Source organism: Myxocyprinus asiaticus, chromosome 36 (assembly GCF_019703515.2).
Source record: "Myxocyprinus asiaticus isolate MX2 ecotype Aquarium Trade chromosome 36, UBuf_Myxa_2, whole genome shotgun sequence".
NCBI lineage: Eukaryota > Metazoa > Chordata > Actinopteri > Cypriniformes > Catostomidae > Myxocyprinus > Myxocyprinus asiaticus.
Window position 1 is genome coordinate 39549560 of NC_059379.1, and position 15053 is coordinate 39564612.

Below are 15053 nucleotides of genomic sequence, written 5' to 3' on the forward strand. Positions count from 1 at the left end.
AAAACTTTTTTGTGTTTTTTTGGAGTTTGTGTTGGAGTCTGTGTTGTGCTGGCAGCCAGTTGTTTGTTAACATTAGTGGACTCCATTCTAACGTTAGCTAGTGTTGCACACTGTTGGCACTGTAGAAGAGTGGAACAGAGGCATTGAGGCAAGACACTCAGGGGCGAGCATAAACGTCACAACCTTTGGATTTTCCCGGAAAATCAGTCCCGAATCCTTTACATAGAAATCAGTCCATAGGCTGTTATAGGCAACCAAGAAAGTCGGGGAAGGTCTCATTTTTTAAGTTACGTTACAATCCATTCAAACATTGGCAATAAAAAAGTTATTAATACATGTAAATTGCTTCACATTCTTACACCTTCAAAAATCAATACCAAGCTCACTAACAAGAGCAACAGACATGCGCAATGACACAAACAAGCACAAACATTGATCCAAAAAAGTAACCCTTCCTGACCATCATCAAATACTAAACTACACCAATTAATTAGGCTAAAAAGTTTGAATAAGAATTGTATTCACAAATCAAAATTCCAGTGAAAATGGATATTCTGGAAATTCCAGTATAAACAAATGGAAAGGTTGTAAAAATATTTTTCTTCTGTAAAAGTGCAAATAATGTTCAAATAGTGCAAAATACTTATAGCATCACGGGGAGGATTTTAATGATATATCATGGACGATATGTTATGGCACAGCCCTAATGCCTTGTCTATATGCATGTCTGGCACTCTAGTTAGTGAACATGGGTTTGGGTAGCACTACCCGTGAAGTGAAAACATGGAGTAAAAAAGAGGCTTACAGGATGGCAACAGCCTCTCCTCGGTCTTTGTGAAACCATTTCAGTCTTAGAAGTGGAAGGGCCCTCTGTGCTGTCATCACTTGAATCGTAGAGAGCATCAGAAAAATCTGGTTCTCTATCCATCTGCAAAAGGGAGTTATGTCAAGGTATGATTATGCATTTTTGTTTGCATTCTATTAAAATCAATTACAAGGGAAAGATTTTGGGGGAAATGCCCTATCAGCTAGTTATTGTTAATAATAATAATAATAATAATAAATTTTATTTATAGGCATCTTTCACGACACTCAAGGTCACCTTACAAACAGAACACAAAAAAGTAATCCTTGAAAGCATCAACAATAACAACATTAGGCAAACAATACTATGGTATACAATAGGACATTGGAAGATACAAAGTATGAACTCACGCATGCACAGTCATAAAAAGGCCTGTTTAAAACCTGCGTGAAGTTGGCCCCCCACCCAACGCAAAATGTCGGCAAAATTGTCTCAATCGTTTGTGCTCCGTTTGTGCTGGTTTGTGCTGTAAAAATTTTCGTTTGTGCTGCTTTGGTTTTTTAGATATTAAAATAATATTTATAGGTCATTCTGAGGTCACTCAGCCCCCCCACATGCTCCAAATACACCCAAAATAGGCTCAATCGTTTGTACTTCGTTTGTGCTGGTTTGTGCCGGTAAAATGTTTCGTTTGTGCTGCTTTGGTTTTTTAAATATTAGACATTGAATTATAGGCGATGACGTCACCAGCCCCCCCACATGCTCCAAATTCACCCAAAATAGTCTCAATCGTTTGTGCTGGTTTGTGCTGTAAAAAGTTTAGTTTGTGCTGCTTCAGTTTTTTAGATATTAAAATAATATTTATAGGTCTTTCTGAGGTCACTCAGCCCCCCACATGCTCCAGATTCACCCAAAATAGTCTCAATCGTTTGTGCTTCGTTTGTGCTGGTTTGTGCTGTAAAAATTTTCGTTTGTGCTGCTTCGGTTTTTTAGATATTAAAATAATATTTATAGGTCATTCTGAGGTCACTCAGCCCCCCACATGCTCCAGATTCACCCAAAATAGGCTCAATCGTTTGTGCTTCGTTTGTGCTGGTTTGTGCCGGTAAAAGTTTCGTTTGTGCTGCTTCGGTTTTTTAGATATTAGACATTGAATTATAGGCGAATTATAATTGCTGATATTTATTGAATACAATACTGACAGAATAAAATTTAATGTTCACAAAAATAAAAAAAAGTTTTGGTCATTCCCTGGTACCACCTACCTCTGACTATATTATATATTTCTAAAATAGGTCTCTCTTGTTTTGTGTGTAGTCAGTACGATTTATGAGCAGTGAGCATTTTATTTTGGGTTTGTCATTTTAATCTCTTACCAAAATGTTGGATGAAGATGTTTTAATACAACAACAACAACTCCATATCAATGTTTTTGTAGTTGCTATGGTGTTTATTAAAAGCTTATTGGAGTTCAGACAGCAGCAGCTCAATATTCATCTGGTGTCTGTCGGACTCTTTCTGTCACTCACTTTCGCTCAGCTCTGGGCACGAGAACAAAATCTCCTCAATGTGGACACACTGTTAGAGTCGAATTACCGAAGACTTTCTGTCAAGAGTAATCATCACATCATTTGTTCAATAAACACTTATCTTTACTTCATTCACTGGTCTTTCCTGATTGAACTTTTGATTTATTTACATGGAGTATCATCTGCTACACTTCACTGCCACCACTAGGCGCAAGTGACACTTCTGTGGAAATTGTTCTGTGGATGCTCTTGTGGAAATTAGTGTAGAGTTAGTAGAGAAAAAGTCGATATAAATCAAACTACAAAGGTCGTTACTAAATAAATTTCTGGCCAATGTAAGTACAATGTTTTAACACTGTCAGTTACAATATTATTTGTTAACTTCAAGAATAATGGTACAACATTCAAGAGAAATAAGATTGTCAACGTTTATTGAACAGAAAACTCATTGCTAATACTAATATATGCTAATTACAGTTGCACATGTGACCCATGTTAGTTTTTTGAATACATTGTTCATCTAGGGGTCAACATTACCATATTGGTCCTAATATAAGATATATTATCCTTATATATTATTACTATATTTTATTATCCTTATATTCAGACCAATTCAGTAATACATGAAAACAAGTTTATACTGAACATGAAATTTTTTGAGTCAGGATTATTTAAGTGGGTAATTATGTTTTGCTTATGCCAGATGCTCAAGAAACCAGCAGTCGACAGAGATTCCATTTTCACTGTCCTGTGTTCATCTAAAGAGGCCATAGTCCAAAATGGCAACATAGCTACTCCTAATCAGAGCATCTGGACAGAGCTTAGTAAGCAGCTAGAAAACAAGATCACTGCAAAGGCTCTATACACTTTTGTTAAATTAAATAGACACAACATCTGGACTGCTTTAGGGTTTACTCATGAATGTGATCATGAAACAAATGGCAGTAGTGATGACACTGATTTTGAGCCAGGTTCCCTTTCACCCAGACCAAAAGATTGCCGGACTTTTGATCTTGAAGTTCCATTTCAGAAATGGATTGAATTCATGCCTGAAATGGTTAAATACAACAACAAGTTCTCTAAAACACAAAAAAGGGAATACACAATTTTGAAGCCTGGCATCTGGACACATGTAATAAATCATCACATTTGGCAAGAAGTGAAATGCCCCTGCACATTTGCCTTTAAAAGAGCCAAGGTCTATCCATCAGCCACAGAGAAATACATAGAAATCAGAGGCAACTGTAAGGAGTGTCGTGGCCACATTCACATAAAATGTGACAGAGAGCCTGAAATGAACAGCCCAATGGTGCTCAAGTGTTTAATTAAAAACACTGATGACTCCCTGCACACTGGCTGTTCCAAGCGTGCAATGTCTGGTAACTTGCATGTGCAGATAGCCAAAGAACTGTGTGAGGGTAGAATGGAACCCCATGTATGGAGGGCATCAGAGGCAACAAAGCTGATGGATTTTGGAGATCCAGAGCCAAGTCATCTGCCTAATTTGGCCACCCTGCGCAAAGCAAAGCAAGAGAGAAATGATTTAGAATTAGGCGAGAAGGATCCCATTGTGTCACTGCAGATGTTAAAATACCTCACAGTGATAGCATTAAAGACATTGGACTGGACAAGTTTTTCTGTCACTATTGGAGTCAAACACAAATGTATATGTACAAGTCATTATCAAAGACATCTACTAACCCCACTGTGAGTTTTGATGCAACTGGCTCAGTAGTGAGGAAACTACAGAGACCAAATGGCAAGTCTGGCCATATATTCTTATATCAGGGCGTTCTGGCAGGGGATGAGAGCTCAAGTGTCCCAGTGGTGCAAATGCTGTCAGAGAGACACGATGTTAATGCAATAACACATTGGCTGACAGAATGGATACGTGCAGGTGCACCAAAGAGGTTGTGAGTGACTTTCCTCTGGCTTTGCTCGGAGCTCTGGTCAAGGCTTTTACTCCTCATCCTGATCTAAATACCTACATCAATGAGTGTCGTGGTGTCTTACTCGGTAAACAGTCAGCAAAAGTGCCACCTTGTTTTGTGAGGTCAATGGCACAGCTTCTCATGTCACAATCCATGGATGATGCAAAAGAGCTACTACGCAGTATTACTGTTGTGGCTCTCAGCGAAGCAGAGGGCAATGACAGCTCTGGAGCCCCCCTCATATCAGAAATGTGCAAGAAATACCTGAAAGCCCGAATTGCAGAAGAGTGTGTCATCATTCCAGATGTAGAGGGTGAGGATCCATGTGACCAAACACAGACAGACCTACGACAGTGGGTAATAGACATATGTGAGGAGAGCAGGTCACTTGCCGTAGCTAGCGGGGATCATGATAATATGCACTTCCTCGCTGAGATTATTCCCAATATAATCTGGCTTGCAAGTTACATACCACTCTGGACAGGGGTAATGATCCCTCACTTTCGAAGCACCAACATCACTGCAAGTTCAGCCAATGTTGAAGCAGAGTTCAGAAACATCAAACGTGGCCTTTTCAAGCATGAAAACTTGCCTATTCGGGTGGATCGATTCATTGCTCGACATCTGTCCTTCATTGAAGGCAACATGCGAATTTGTTCTGCAAAACAAAAAGGTGAGGAAAAAGGTGAAGAGGATGCAGCTGTTGCAACAGTGATCATCACAAGAGCCAATCCACTACCCACCACAACTTGCAGTGTTGATGGAAAACCAGAAATGGATGCTTCCTGTTCTGGGAAATCTGACAATGTCACAAACATCCTTCAAACAGATGAAGATGCTGTTGAAAACTGGAGAGGCTTAGCGGTTCCACCCAAAAAGAGGAAGAGGAATTCATACCCCTCTCCTTGTCCTGAATGGCTCCATGCAGATCCATCTGTGAGGGGGAAAAGACTGAAAGTGGACTTAATCAACAGCCTGTTAAACTCAGGAAATCAAGAATCTCTGTGCTAAACACGTGCATTTGATGCTTTTTGTCAATGCTTATGTTGTGCTTTCTGCGATAGTGTCACTTTTGAAAATTTGTCCGATTGAAGTCTGGTGCTCTCCAAATCAATGCACAGTGCCACATCTCCACTATCATTGAAAAGTCAATGACAAAACGTGCATGTGTTTACTTCACAAAACAGTGCTCCTCACAGTATTGTGGTCTCAGCACACAAGTCACCAGGGAAATTCCATTTGTTTGTACTTCTGTTGCTGTACTGCAGGCTTCTGGCATGGCTCATCTTCAGACCGCAGTGGAAGAAGGCCTTATACTTCCAGAGTCCCCCTGCCTCAGGCCAATACAAAGTCTGTCACAGTGTCCCTCTGCATTCAAGACATATACCTCAGGAAAAGTGCTCTGTGCAGGGAACGTTTCTCACAGTTACAGTCTGGGAGAACTTCTGTGGATTGACACTGACCTGGGAAGCAACTCCACAGAATTTCCTTTGTGTGAATTTCCCTCCAATCTGATGCTCCAAGGAGAGAGATTTACTTTAAGGGCAATCATTGCATTCAAAGGAGGCTTAACCCAGGATGCTCTTGGACATTATGTGGCCTACTGCAGGAGGTCTCCATGTGTCTGGGAGATGTATGACCACCTGAGAAGTGGAGTGATAGGAGCGTCAGAAAAAAACAAAATATGCCCACATGCTGTATTATACACAAAACACTGATTGCATTGTTTAAATTTAATTTCAAAAATACAAGTATTTTTGTTATATGCCACACACCTTTGTTTTCCTACTCCTGTTTGGAGAAGTAGTATCTGCTTTTCTGGAAGTCAGGCCTGATGTTGTTTGCACTCAACTCTATTATTCTGTGTGGTATTTTTGGTTTGAAGACAGATAGTGGCTTGTCAGTATTAAGTGTTTTTAAGTTTAAGTTTTTAAAGGTCCATTATTTGAGTTAATGGATGTTCGATAGTACACAGTAATTACATTTAAAAGTAAAATCATTTTGACTTAATTCTTAATTCATTGAGTCACATTTTCAACATATATATATATATATATAGTACTAGTCAAAAGTTTGAAAACATTAAGATTTTTTATTGTTTCTGAAAGAAGTCTCTTCTGCTTACCAAGGCTGCATTTATTTGATCAAAAATACAGTAAAACGGTAATATTGTGAAATATTATTCCAATGTAAAACAGTTGTTTTCTATCTGAATATATAGTAATCTGAAATGTATTCCTGTGATCAAAGCTGAATTTTCAGCATCATTACTTCAGTCTTCTGTGTCACACGATCCTTCAGAAATCATTCTAATATGCTGATTTGCTGCTCAAGAAACATTCATTATTATTATCAGTTGAAAACAGTTGTGCTGCTTGGAAACCATGATACACACCATTCAATGGTTTGGGGTAAGTAATATATAAAATAATACTTTTATTCAGCAAGAACGCATTAAATTGATCAAAAGAGACAGTAAAGACATTTATATTGTTAAAAAGATTTCTATTTCAAATAAATGCTGTTCTTTTTACCTTTGTATTCATCAAAGAATCCACACAAAAATGTATCACGGTTTCCACAAAAAATATTAAGCATGCAAAAATGGTTTTCAACATTAAAAAAAAATAAGAACCATTCTTAATAATTGAGCACCAATAATAACTGATAATAGTTGAGCACAAAATCAACATTTTACTATGATTTCTGAAGGATCATGTGACATTGAAGACTGGAGTTTTTTTAATTTTTATTATTATTATGCCAGTCAAATTACAAACAATGAACATGACAATAGTCATTCCAACACAGTATAAAATATAGAGCATATATAGACTACAAATAGAAAAAAGAATATACAGTATAATCTATAAAATAAACAATTCAAGTAAAATAAAGAAAAACAAACAAACAAACCATTGAAGACTGGAGTAATGATGCTGATAATTCAGCTTTGACATCACAGAAATAAAATAACATTTTAAATTATATTAAAACAGAAAACAGCTATTTTAAAGTGTATTGTTTCACAATATTACTGTTTTTACTGAATTTTTTTATCAAATAAATACAGCCTTGATGAGACTTCTTTCAAAAACATTTAAAAATCTTAATGTTTCCAAACTTTTGACCTGTACTGTACACACACACACACACACACACACACACACACAGCCTATGTATGTATAAACACAGAGCTACAGCAAACAGATTATGATGTCTGTATTTATGACAGTGTTAATATTACTACTGTTATTCACATAACTACATACAGTAACAAGTAAAAACACTTACCTTGGAGTTTGCGTTACATTCCACACATCCTGTGACCCGCTGTGTCCGAAAAAGTTGAAAACGCACAGTGGATACTTAAGTGAATGTGACTATTTATGTGATTTGGTTTGCCATTTGGATCTTACCTTGTTACTTCAACTGTATTGTAAAAAAAAAAAAAAAGTCTCGCAAAAACAAAAGTTTTTACAGCACAAACCAGCACAAACGGAGCACAAACGATTGAGCCTATTTTGGGTGAATCTGGAGCATGTGGGGGGGCTCAGTGGCCTCAGAATGACCTATAAATATTATTTTAATATCTAAAAAACCGAAGCAGCACAAATGAAAATTTTTACAGCACAAACCAGCACAAACGGAGCACAAATGATTGAGACTATTTTGCCGACGTTTTGCATTGGGTGGGGGGCCAACTTCACGCAGGTCTGTTTAAATAGGTGAGTTTTAAGAAGAGATTTAAAAGTATGAAGACTATCACTGTTACAAATATCCAGAGGAAGGGAATTCCATAAGTGAGGGGCAGTATAACTAAAGGCTCTAGACCCCATAATGTTCAGACAAATACGCGGTGTTGGGCCTCATGTATTCAGATAGAAGACAAAGGCAGGCCTAACAGTCATAAAAAACATTCCTCAAGCCCCCTCCTTCTAAGTCATAAATCTTACTGATAAAATCGCGCCAAAATCAAACAAAGGGAGTCCTAAACAGACTACAGATCCATGAAGCCTTGCCCACTAAAGGATCGAGCACTCAACTCCTATTGGATGAGGCACACAACAGAACGTCCCTCGAACATGACATCATCCGGACTTCAAATAATTCTGAAAATGCTTCCAAAGTTGCTTCCGGCGACTTCGTTCACCGAATACGGACGTAGCTTTTTGCTGCTCTCCGGTGTAACCTCGTGGCATAAGGAAGTAATGTCCGACTTGAAACTGTAGCCATACAATCTCCATCTCGCTGGACGAGTTGAGATTACCCTGTGTTCAACCAAACACTCTAACGGATCCGAAGGAGACCGCCGAGCAATTCGCATCTTCATCCATTGGCCTACAGAAGTGAAGAGATTAAAGATTTCTCTTCCATCTTCAATCAAGTCGACATTTCTGAGTTCTCCGCCAGCCCGCCGAGAATCAACAGCCGTACCGCCCGCCGACAGCGCGAGGAAACGACCTCTCGTCATCACACGAGCCTCAAGGAACCGGGTCAAAGTTAAAGGACGGAGGAAAACACATTCTACCTGTGTCCTCATGCGATTCAAGTAAGAGGTTTACGTCTGGGCAGAGATAGAATATTATAGCGTGTTATTCTTGTGTTTCAAGGTTTTTGCTTGTACAGTTTACGGACCGCCATGTCCGCTCATTATTAATACTCAGGGTATTAATTATCACGAATTTGTTTTGCTGTATTGTGGTCCAACCAGATTGGACTGTTGTGCATTTTCGCCATCGCGGGTGAGACAACTGAGTTCATCCATTAAAGAGTCAAATAACAAGGGACTTTTACGAGCCCCGCTCGTAAAACCGCGTCTCTGAGTGATGAACGCGGCTGCTTTATCTCCAGCTATCGCGAAATCAGCTTTCGGGCTGTCACTTAATCATCTCTCTCTCTCTCTCTCTCTCTCTCTCTCTCTCACTAACCACACTGACACACACACACACTCTGTCACACACACACCTTATGTGTTATAGGATTCTTTTTATTTCCATATCTAATCATATCACTGTTTAGTTTGTAGTTGTAAGTCGGAAGTTTATTGACTGCATTGTATTAATTATTAATTGATATTACTGCATAAATAAACTTTGTTTATATTACAAAGAGAAGTGTTTTGGTTTGTTTTGCATACGCCTGTGTCGTGCTGACGGGATGTCAGTGCTCGGATTCAAACCTTCATTCATTGTTTTTTATTCGAAAATCGATATTCTTCGGATGTCGATTTTCCTAAGAAAACAATCTAATATTGAGACTGTTTTAATATTCGGTTATTAGTCCCTGATTTCAGGGTGGTGCCCCGTCAATGTTAATCCTTATTAATATTCTATTGATTTTTGATAATTGATAATTATCTTTGATTGAATTAGAATGATCAATAAGCTAGTGTTTATTTTAATGTTTCATCGATGTTAACAATTGATAAGTGTTGATTTTAAAGGATTAAAAAAAAGCTAACATTGATTCTCATCAATGTTCTATTGATTTTAATAATTAATAATTATCTTTGATAATTATTAATTATTGCTAATAACCAAACTTGCTCCTAAACGTAGCACACTACATTTACTGGAGTCCTATATGAGGTTTTAATGAGTTAGATCCAATTAATTAATTTAAATATTGATTAATAACTACAGAAATAATTATTAATTATTTCTGATAGTAACACTGATCTAAAAAACCAGTAAAGCCCTACAGTGGTGTAACAAGAAGAGTTGACGAGAAAGATCTGAGGGTACGATTAGGTGTATAGATATGAAAAAGATCGGAGAGGTGTGAAGGAGTACGATTATTTAAGGCCTTGTAGGTAAGAAGCAAGATTTTAAAATCAATTCGGTACTTAACCGGAAGCCAATGCAAATGTTGAAGAACAGATGAAATATGTTCAATAGAGGGGGTTCTAGAAATGATTCATGCAGCTGAGTTCTGGACCAGCTGAAGTTTATGAAGAAGTTTGGAAGGAAGACCAGAGAGGGGAGCATTGCAGTAATCAATACGTGATGTAACCAGTGCATGAATGAGAATGGCAGTGCTGTTCAATGTGAGAGAGGGACGAAGACGATTAATATTATGTAAATGAAAGTATGCAGAGCGAGTTATGTTTTTAACATGGGCTTTAAAGGATAAGGTGCTATCAAGGACAACACCCAGTCTCTTAACCTGTGAAGAAGGAGAAGCAGTGGACTTATCGATAGTCACAGAAAAAATGTCAGTTTTTGCCAAATTAGATTTGGTGCCTACAAGAAGGATTTCGGTTTTACCACAATTTAATTTGAGAAAATTAGATGAGAACCATTTTTTAATTTCAGCTAAACAGCTGGACAGAGAGGGCGGAGGAAGGGAAGAAGTGGGCATGGAAGATAGGTAGAGCTGGGTGTCATCGGCATAGCAGTGAAAATGGACACCATGTTTCCTAAATATATGACCAAGGGGCAGTAAATAAATAATAAATAGAAGAGGGCCCAAAAGTGAGCCTTGTAGAACGCCAGTGATAACTTGTGATGACTTAGATTGAACATTTTTCAGTTGTACGAGCTGAGTGCGACCAGAAAGAATACGATCTAAACCAAGACAGGGGGGTGCCCGTAATTCTAACTGAGATTAGCCCTGTCTAGGAGGATGTTATGTGAGATCGTATCAAAGGCCGCACTCAGGTCGAGGAGAATGAGTATAGACAGCTGATCAGAATCATTAGTCATTTTGACAAGAGCAGTTTCCGTACAATGATGTGGACGGAAACCCGACTGAAATTGTTCAAACAAATTATTAGCTGAAAGATAATCATAAATCTGAACTGCAACACTCCTTTCCAAAATTTTGGAAATAAACGGTAAAGTAGGATCTGCCCCTGGTTTCTTGAGTATTGGGGTTACTGAAGCAGTTTTTAATGATATAGGAACCAAACTAGTGTTCCCTTCACCTGTCCTAATTAGACTAGTATAAAATTCAGATTTCACTTTAGAGATAGCATCCTTATAATGTTGCATATGATGAGCATACAATTCTTTATGAACTGTAAGACCAGTTTTGGTATACAAACGCTCCAGCCGACAGCCTTTAGTTTTAAGCTGGCATAATTCAGGGGTATACCAAGGAGCAGATTGAGTAAAAGAAAAAGTCCAGGTTTTCAAAGGGGCAAAAACATCTAAGATCTCATGAAGTCCATCGTTATAATAAGATACCAGGTCGTCCACAGTCGATAAATCAACTTTGCTAGAGAAGGTGGCAAGTTCATCAGCAAAGACAGATATATCAATAGTCTTGATATTGCAAAATGTGATGGATCGACACAAGTTTATCTTAAATACTGTAAGGTGGGCATTAGAAGACCACAACAAATTATCAGATATGGACAACTTTGAGACAGTACAGTTATGAGGAGTTATACAACAGATAAGGTCAAGAATGTGCCCTTTGGAGTGAGTAGGAGTGTTGGCATATTGCAATATACCAAAACTATCAAAAAAAGATAAAAATTCCCTTGTACATATACTACTAGTATTATCAGTGTGAATGTTAAAATCACCCAACAAAATCACACTGGGAGACATAGAGCATAAGAGGGTTAAAAACTCAGAAATGTCATTAAAAAATTTAGAATCAGTTTTGGGAGGGTGGTATACAGTGGCAAGGAATTGACCCACTGATTTTAAGAGCAATGGATTTGACAATGCACAGTTATATGGGATACTTTCCACTTCTCATTGTGAAGGATTGCGAGACCCCTCCCCAACCAGAGACACAGGGTTTACAAATGTAAACATACCCTGGAGGAAGGGACTGATTAAGATGAAAGAAATCATCAGGCTGCTGCCAAGTCTCAGTCAAACAGAGGAAGTCAAACTTATGGTCAGACAGGAGGTCATAAACCAGAGGTCCCTTGTTGGTGAGAGATCAGATGTTGAACAATCCAAAAGAGAGATTGTTACCAATTTTTGTTTACATTCTATTAAAATCAATCACAGGGGAAGGACTTTTGAACCACTTGCCTACCAACATTTACTGGCATTTAAAGTATCTGAGGCATACCAGAAAGTTTTCCATCCTCCTCTTCTTTCGAACAACTTCATCACAGTGTGGAGTCAAGAGGGTGGTCTTTTATACAATCCTCATTGGTTTCATCACTTTTGGAATAATCCACTAGGGACAACCCTCAGACAGTAAACACCATTGGGGCAACACCTGTCAGTATCTAAACTCAAGTTATTACAGGTATAATTCTACACTTCCTGAGCTGGTGTATGTTTAAAAAGGGAATTTTGAATGTGATACATTGCACCCACTTATATGTTGTTGTGAGACTTGCTGATACCTCTAGAAAAGACCATGCCATGCACTTTCTTTTAAGTTATATGCTAATACGGAAACAGTTTTCACATGAGCTAACTTTTATAACTAGTGGATACCTCCACATACACGATTAATATCAGCTCTTAATGGGTACTGATTATTTTGTTTAATTATTTTTAGGTGTAAAATCACTTAGAGTGAGATCATATGGGAGGGCCCCATGAGGGCAAGACTAGAAACGTATGAGTGTGTGAGCTTAACTGCTGTCGGTCAGATTAACTCTCTTCCGTCAATCAGAAGTCTACCACATCACTCAAGGAGTAACCCTGATTGAAAAGCTGTATCAGAAAAGAAAAGCAATGTGAACATCTTTCAATCACATTAATGTCATAGTGAGCGAGGGTTTCGATGGGAAAAAAAACACTGTAAAAATTTTGACTTAAAATCAATTGTAACTTACTGCCAACAAATTGCCAGCAAGCTGCTGTATTCCATACCACAGTAAAATTACTGTAAAACTATCTACAGTAGTTTACAGCACGCTGTATAATGATTTACAGTATGTGCTGTACTGTAAAATTAATTACAGTAGTTGTTTATATGATGTATAATAAAATACAGTATATTAGCTGTACAGTAAAATTACGGTAAATGTTTGTATTAAATTGCAGTGTCCACACCGTAGAACTAACCACAGTAAGCACAGTATTAGCTTACAGAGTTGTAACTAACTTCTATTACAAGTTCAAAAAAAGAATGAAACAATTGAGGCCCTTTTGCAAACAGAACATTTATTACACAATGACAACTCAAATATCACATAAATGTTATTCATAAAGGTAAATTATGACTACACACATAAAAGTAAATTCGAAAATGTCAGTATTACATTCACCAGATATCCAATTGACTGAAAGAACACTCTCCAATTCTCTGCCTGTCCAGACCTAGAGAACAAATATACATTTATATCATGTAACTTCAGTCTTGATTTTATATCAACATGACATTTAAGATACAAAAGAGAGAATACAATCTCAACTACCAAGGTTGTGCATCATTCAGAAAGGACTGAGATATAAGTTACTTACATATCGATAAAAATTCAGAGCAAAATATTTACACATAATATCTGAACATAACAAAACTTTGTTTTAGATGGACTGGTCAAAGAAAGTGGCTGGAATAACGCAGCACATTTAAAAAAAAAAAAAAAAAAACGTGGTGTCCAAAGAGTTGCGCACATTAGACTGGTGTAAAAACATTACAAAACAAAATTTGTTCAGGAGACAAGGTCATTTGGTTACTTATAGTTCTTCAAAACTTGTAAGTGCTTCCTTCAATACTAAACAGAATGGATCTAACAAAATGGATGAATGGATGTAACAAAAATTACATGCAGATCTTCATTGTCAAATGATAAATGTTTGAAAAAATGATTATAAACTGCTCAAAGATGTTTTGTGCATTTTTTGGTGCTCACCTGGTTCAGTTGAAAATAGATCGCTTTGATTCTGCTCCTCTCAAGGATGAAGTGACAAGGAGTCGAGTGAAGGCTCAACATTTATAGGTTGCCAGGTGCATTCCCATACAGTTCTACTTTTTATGCAACTGAATGATAAATGAAGAAGACATCTCCAGGGTTTCGTCTTTTTGATAACAGATCACTGAATAATACCACAAATTTCCCCTCTAAATTGTGTATGTGCAGGTTTGAGATTGGGCCAGTTCTCATGCAATTTAACAGTAAATTACTGTAATTATTTTCCCACTGTAATAATTTTTTCCTAAAAAATACAGCTCAGTTTGACAGTAACATACTGTAAACTGTTTCTACAGTAAGGCACAGTGGAGCAATAATACTGTTAAAACAACAAAAATAATTAAAAGTGAAGACATTTGAAAAATGGTACAGTAAAATTAATATCAACATTCTGTAAACAGTATATACAGTAAGTTGCAGTTGGAAATACAGTAATAATACAGTCAAAACAACAAAAATAATTTATAGTGAAGACATTTAAAAAATGGTACAGAGCTGCATCTGAAAAGCACCCAGGCACTATAAAAGGTTTAATACGCTCATAGTTTAATGTGGGGTATCAGGTGCTTTGACAGATTCCTTCTGCAGTTTAATGTGCTTGAGAGATGTTTAACCCCAGCTCATAACTTACATTTGACTGATTTATTCTTATTTGTAAATATTATAAACTCAAAGTCATGCAAGTTTCAATTCCCAGTTTGCAAAACAACTTGTCCAAAAGTCTTTATTACTTCAAATAGGCCATAAAAAATAAAAAATAAAAAAATAATAATAATATATATATATATATATATATATATATATATATATATATATACACACACACACACATATTTGAAGTCATTAAAACTAATTTTTTAACCACAGATTTAATATTAGCAAACTCTAGTTTTGGCAAGTCGTTTAGGACATGTACTTTGTGCATGACTTGAGTAATTTTTCCAACA